This window comes from Eriocheir sinensis, unplaced genomic scaffold, assembly GCF_024679095.1.
Source record: "Eriocheir sinensis breed Jianghai 21 unplaced genomic scaffold, ASM2467909v1 Scaffold711, whole genome shotgun sequence".
Taxonomy (NCBI): domain Eukaryota; kingdom Metazoa; phylum Arthropoda; class Malacostraca; order Decapoda; family Varunidae; genus Eriocheir; species Eriocheir sinensis.
The window spans coordinates 24,437-31,749 of NW_026112067.1; positions in this window are offsets into that span (position 1 = coordinate 24,437).

The window sequence follows — 7,313 nt, forward strand, 5'->3', positions numbered from 1 at the left end:
TAATAAATAGAATCTCAGTTTAAAAGGAAAGCTGTCGGTTGGGTTGCGCGGTGAAAAGCGACGAGGAAGAATCTGAAGGGAAGTGACTGACGGCGAGACGAGGGGCGGAAAACACGTCTTCAGGGAGGGGCGGTGAAGGCGGTGATGGGTTAGTTAGGGAAGAAATGAGTGAAGAACATTAAGAAGAAAAAGAAGAAAGGAGAAGAAGAAACAGAATGCATTGAGAACTATACGAAAAGGAGAGGTGGGAAAGGAAGAATTGTGGAAGACATGATGCGTGAAGAACAACAAGGAAAAAGAAGAAAGGAGAATAAGAAACAGAATGCCTTGAAAACTATACATTAAGGATTGGTGGAAGAGGAAGAAGTGTACAAGAAGACATGATGGGTGGGGAACATGACTCGTATTCTCAGGCGCTTCGGGCTCCTGTTGCGTTAAATTCTGAAGGCGACATAAAAGACACGGCGGGTTCTCAAGAGTGTTTTACTTGTTCATGGCGCAGAGGTCTTACAAAACTACATCCAGAGAAATTAAACCCTGTATGGAAATCCCTACAACTCCTACAAGAGCCTCTTTAGATAGATATGTTAAGGCGTTGAAACGTTTGACAATATGGGCCCTGCAGGGATTACTGGAAACTATAACAACTTGAACATTGCAGGCTTCAGGTGTGCAGTATTGCTCAAGTGGTTTCTTTTCCCATTCTTTTCGTCCAGCATCCTTCTGTAGAATCTCCAGTACTCCGTCAAATACCTTCATAGAACCCAAAAGAGTGATAGTCTGGGAAATAACTGACATATAAAGACCAACTATGAGTTGTTCAGTAGACGTCCTTCCCATAACCGCTTGCAGTTCGTTCTCTCCTCCTCCTCCTCCTCCTCCTCCTGTTGCTGCTTTCCTCCTACTTATCCTTCTTTTCTCCTCTCCTTCTCTTCACTCCTTTCCTTCCTCTCCTTCAGTAGACGGCGTGATGAAATTAAGAATTTTACCGAGAATATAGCTTGATACTGGTAACTAGAAATACTGGACATAGACGATTGGAAACACTGGGTAGAAGTTTATTGCCTGTTGGGGTTAGGGTGATGATGATGGTGATGAGTATGATAAATACATTCAGAAGGGTTGGCGGCCATAGTACAACAGTGTCCAGGGAGTCAAGCTTGCCATACTAGAAGGCCGTCATATGTTGCCCATGATAGATACGTAGTTTGCCCGTAACAAGACACCTCACGAAATAGTTCTCACTCGGGTCGGTATTATCAGACGCTTCCACCTCTCACATCAACTATTTCCAAAGGTCAACAAGAAGATCACTCGGGTTTTCATGAGAACTCCTTCACAATCATAGCATAGAAGAAGGGTCACACTACCACCAGGGTCATTAAACAACCCCTGAAAATACCCACAACTCCTTCAAAAAGCGTGTCAAATATGTGTGCTGGGGGAAAGGTTTGAGAACATGGCCCCTGATTTGGAATTCTACCCTTCACTATTTGCAGGAGCAGCGCCAGAGAGCTTTTTTGTTGCCTCTTTTATGTCCTTTACTCTTGAGCTACTTCCTTTCCAACCCGTCCGCTGCGATTGGCACGGATTTCGCCTTCACTTGTAGCCTGGTAACATATACTCCCAGGTCTTTCTCTGCCTCTGTGGTGGGTAGTGGAGCATTTCCCATGTGGTATTGGTGTGCTGGATATCCCTTTACTGGTAGCCTGGTAACATATACTCCTAGGTTTTTCTCTGCCTCTGTGGTGGATAGTGGAGCATTTCCCATGTGGTATTGGTGTGCTGGATATCCCTTCACTGGTAGCCTGGTAATACACTCCCAGGTCTTTCTCTGCCTCTGTGGTGGATAGTGGAGTGTTTCCCATGTGGTATTGGTGTGCTGGATATCCCTTCACTGGTAGCCTGGTAATACACTCCCAGGTCTTTCTCTGCCTCTGTGGTGGATAGTGGAGTGTTTCCCATGTGGTATTGGTATACTGAATTTCCTCTCCCAAGGTGCATGACTTCACATTTTTCTTCATTGAATTTTAACAGCCACTTTTTGTTCCATTCCTGTAGCTTGGTGAGTCTTGTGGTAGGAAATCCGCAGTCAAAGGGTAAAAAATAAAATACCGTCGTGCAGAAGTGGGCAGAACGCGTATTCATATTATCACTTGAAATTAAACGAGCCTTTGTCTTTTTGAACTAATGTGCGCGTAAATATAATACATATTTGTCACGCTTAATGCTTTGTTTTAGTGCCTGCAGGAATACTGGGTCCGGCTAAACCTTCATCTTCACTTAACGCGGTGATATATTTACTGGAGATTGTGTTGTAAGTCTTTTTGTCAGTTTGCTGCATGTGAGTTTTCAAGAAGAGTCAGGCAATGTTTTTTTTTCCGTTCTCTCTCTCTCTCTCTCTCTCTCTCTCTCTCTCTCTATCTATCTATCTATCTATCTATCTATCTATCCCCCCCCCCCCCCTGCTGCCCTTTCATGGATCTCAATAACAATAATAATAGTAATAATAACAATAATAATGCATCACCTTTTAACCTTTTATCACTTGACAATTTTGCGCACATAAACAAATTAGTTCGCCCGTTATCAGCTTCCAAGGAGCGGCAAGAATTATAATTGTTTGACCCTATAATTTTATACTCAATTTTTTTTCCAAGCAGCGCAGGAAAAAAAAAGTATATTTACGATGACGTTTTTTTGTTATATCTTAAATGTTTACGGCAGAAGAAAGAAAAAAGGTCACTGTAAATGATTAACCCGTACATAATAATAAGCTCGCAGCATTACTTTGATATAGTCTTTTCATCATTTTTGTACATATATTTTTAGGTTTCGTAAAGGTAAGGTTTGATACATTAGGTTGGGGTTTCGTAATGCTTATAAAAATGTCTGTCAGAAGTAAATAAAAATGAATAGTGTGAGGAGGAGGAGGAGGGGATAGTAGGAAATTAGAGGGGATAGCAGGGGATAGTATTGAATAGGAGGGGATAAGAGGGGATAGGGGGGATAGGGGGGGATAAGAGGGGATAGAAGGGGATAGTAGGGAATAGGAGGGATAGGAGAGAGAGAGAGAGAGAGAGAGAGAGAGAGAGAGAGAGAGAGGGGGGGGGGGGGCAGTGGGATGGGCCTGGCAGTGTTTAGGGAAGTGACCGGCGGGGGCGACTTTTTGACTCAACGATGACTGACACACGACGGGAGGAAAACGCAACCACGACGAAGACACTGCAGAGGAGGAGGAGGAGGAGGGGGAGGACCCGGAAGAGAAGGAGTAGGAGAAGTGCAAGAAGGAGGAAGAGGAGAAGGAGAGGGAGGAGGAAGAAGAAGATGAAGAAGAAGAAGAAGAAGAGAAAAATAAGAAGGAGGAGGAAGAGGAAGGAGAAAAGGACGACGAGCATATGGAGGATACTTCAGACAATAATAATGCTAGAATAATAGAGAAAAAACAAAACAAAATAGATATACTGTTAATAATGACGTCATTTCTGAGCCATACTTACGTCCTCCCTATCCCCCTCCTTCCCCTCACCCCCTACCTCCCTCACCCCCAACACACGAGGGATTCTTCACCAGCCAGCCTAAACAACAGCTCGTATGGAGGAAAGCGCGGGGAGCGGCGGGCAAGGGCCTCTCCACGTCAGGCAAATTTACCACCGTGACGCCCAGGAGAGGAAGGCAAGTTTAGGGCAGCCACTGTAAGGTTCGTTAACAGAGGAGATGAGGTACTGCTGGCTACGGAGTGAAGGAAGGAAGATTACTTTGGTTTACATAGATACTCAGACCTCACAAAGCCTATGGTTCAGACGTGACACTCAATAGAAGGAAATAAGGCAAGTTTGAGGCAGTCACTGTAAGGCTCATTAACTGAGCTGATGGAGTGCTGCTGGCTACGGAGTGAAGGAAGGAAGATTACATAAGTTTACATAGATTCTCAGACCTCACAAACCCTATGGTCCAGACGTTATGCACAAGAGACGAAGGCAAGTTTGGGGCAGTCACTCTATGGTTCATTAACTGAGCTGATAGAGTGCTGCTGGCTACGGGCTGAAGGAAGGAAGATTACATAGGTTTACATAGATATCTAGGCCTCACAAACAAAAACATTCTCGGGGGTAGATTTAATTCATATTCATTTGTTTGTGTTCCTCTTTATTTACGTTTTTTTCATAAATGTTTTTTTCTTTTTGTGTGTGTCCTTGAGCTGTTTCCTTTACTGTAAAAAAATCTGATTATTTTACTAAGTTTATGACCTGTAACGGAGATGAGCAACGAAGCCACGCGCATCTTCAGTGTACCCCCATACCTTAACCCAAACTTTTTATGACCTGTTATTGTGTTTAATTTTATGATTTATATGTATTTCCTGGGTTTGACAGTTCCCAGGTTATTTTTTACCTTTCTGGAACATGTCTTCTTTTAGGATAGATGATGACCTCTAATTCGTGTTTTATTTATATTTGTGTGATGTGACGATTTATGTGCATTTCCTGGATTTGACATTCGCGATATGTATATTTTTACCCCTCTGGATATTTATTATTACCGGAATATTACTCAGGGTCGTATTATAAGACATTGCGTCCTCCAAAAACATATATTTGACAAGGCTTTCGTAGGAGTTGTGGGCATTTCCAGGAGTAGTTTTATGACCCTGGTGGTAGTCTGACCCTTCTTCTGAAGACCTGAAGAAACTATCAGTAGAACCTGACTGACCCCCTCTTTGACCTTTAGAAATATGACCCTGGTGGTAGTGTGACCCTTCCTCTGTACCATGAACCTGAAGAAGCAATCATTAGAACATACCTGACCCTCACTTTGACCTCTAGAAATAGCTGATGTGAGAAGCGAAAGTGTCTTATAAAACCGACCAAGGTGACGCGGAATATTATGGTGTTTCGGCCCCGTGTTCAGTAATGTATCTTGGGTTGGTACAGAATATTACAGTGTTTTGGCATATTGTTCAGTAATGTATCTTAGGTTTCTCAGGTGGGCAAGGTATATTATGTTTTCTTAGCCCCTCGTTCAGAAATGTATCTTGGGCTGGTACAGAATATTACAGTGTTTTGGCATATTGTTCAGTAATGTATCTCAGGTTTCTCAGGTTGGCAAGGTATATTATATTGTTTTAGCCCATTGTTCAGTAGTATATCTCACGTTAGCACTGACTATTAATGTTGTTCAGCGGTGTATCTTGTACCAGAACCATAACCTTTTGAAAAATATTCTCTGAGGTGACTTGGACTAACATTATTTTATTTTATTTTATTTTATTTTATTTTTTATTATGTTTTTTTTATTTTTTTTTTATGTGTGTGTTTGTGTATTCCTCAAATCTCATATTGCACCAAGTTTATGATATGTGACGGAGGTGAGCACAGAGGCAAGGAATATTAGTGTTTTGGCTCGTATTCAGCAGTTGATCTTGGGTTGGCACGGGTGGTACTTTGGTGTTCTGCTGTGTAGTGTGTACCTTGGGTTGGCACTAAATGGTATGGCGTTCTGGTCCTCTATTCAGCAGTATTATTATCAATGGTTAAGTATAAAATGGTGTTTTGGCCCCCTGTTCATTAGTATCTTTGGATGGCACGGAAAAATACAGTGTTCTGGTTCCATTTTCAGCAGTATAGTTATCAATGGTTAGGCATAATCTGGTGTTTTGTCCCCCTGTTCATTAGTATCTTAGGTTGGCACGGAATAATACAGTGTTCTGGTCCCAATTTCAGCAGTATAAATATCTTCAATGGTAATGCATAATACGGTGTTTTGGCCCCTTGCTCATTAGTATCTTAGGTTGGCAAGGAATAATACAGTTTTTCTGGTACCATTTTCAGCAGTATAATTATCTTAAATGGTCAGGTATAATATGGTGTTTTGGCCCCCTGTTCATTAGTATCTTAGGTTGGCACGGAATAATACAGTGTTCTGGTCCCATTTTCATCAGTCTAGCTCAGGTTGGCACGATGTATAGTGGTGTTTCAGTCCCGTCTTCAGAGGTGAGTCAGACGCGCTCATCGCAATCAGTTCGCTCCCTCAGGAAATAAATTTTTTGACACGTTCAGCTGCTTTGATTCAAGCGGCGCCTAATGAGGAATATCCAGTGACGCCAACCTTCAGAATAATTACTACAAGGCCACACACACACACACACACACACACACACACACACACACACACACACACACACACACACACACACACACACACACACACACACACACACACACACACACACACACACACACACACACACACACACACACACACACACACGCACTTTAATGACCAAAACATCAACCAGATATTGCGTGTGACTAATGAGAGAGAGAGAGAGAGAGAGAGAGAGAGAGAGAGAGAGAGAGAGAGAGAGAGAGAGAGAGAGAGAGAGAGAGAGAGAGAGAGAGAGAATTAGATGCATATATAGATATTTAAAGAGGTAGATAGATAGATAGGTAGACAGACAGACAGGAAGGATAGAAGAAGGAAGGGAAGGGAAGGAAGGAAGGAAGGAAGGAAGGAAGGAAGAAGGAAGGGAAGAAAAGAAAAAAGGAACAAAGGAAGGGAAGGAAGGGAAGGGAAGGAAGGAAGGAACGGAAGGGAAGGGAAGGGAAGGGAAGGGAAGGGAAGGGAACGGAAGGGAAGGGAAGGGAAGGGAAGGGAAGGGAAGGGAAGGGAAGGGAAGAAAAGAGACGAGAAGAGAAAAGAAGAAAAAAGAAAAAAACAAGAGAGAGATGATAAAGAAAAAGCAGTTCAGCCGGAGTACCTGGGCAGCCTGCACCGGTGAGGAAGTGGCCTGTTATTCAAGGGAAGCAGTGCCATACAGGATACTCCCGCGCGCTGGCAGGAAGAGCGATCCATTTACATTTATATGCAATCAGTGAGCTGCCGGGGCGGACTTAAAGGGATGAATAGTCGCTGTTCCTCCTGCTTACAGGGACAGGAAGTTATGACTGAGCTGATTGAGAGGATGCGAGAAGGAAAAGTCTGGATGTGTGTGTATTGTGACTGCTTAAGAACATAGGAATATAGTAATGTTTTGTAACTTCTTTAGAATATAAGAATAATGTTTTGTGATTACTTTAGAAGATCAGAATAAAGTAGTGTTTTGTGAATGCTTTAGAACATAAGAATAGATAAATGGTTTTAGTGGGCAGTGTTACCAGGTAAGAAAAATAACTTCATTCCTGGTAACGTTAATATGCTTGAAAGGTCACTTACAGGCCCCGTATTCCAAGAAGCTTTCGGCTCGCAACAACTATTTCCCAAGGCCGCAAGGGAGGTTAATCGGGCTCTCATGAGTGTTTCTTCGCGTTCTT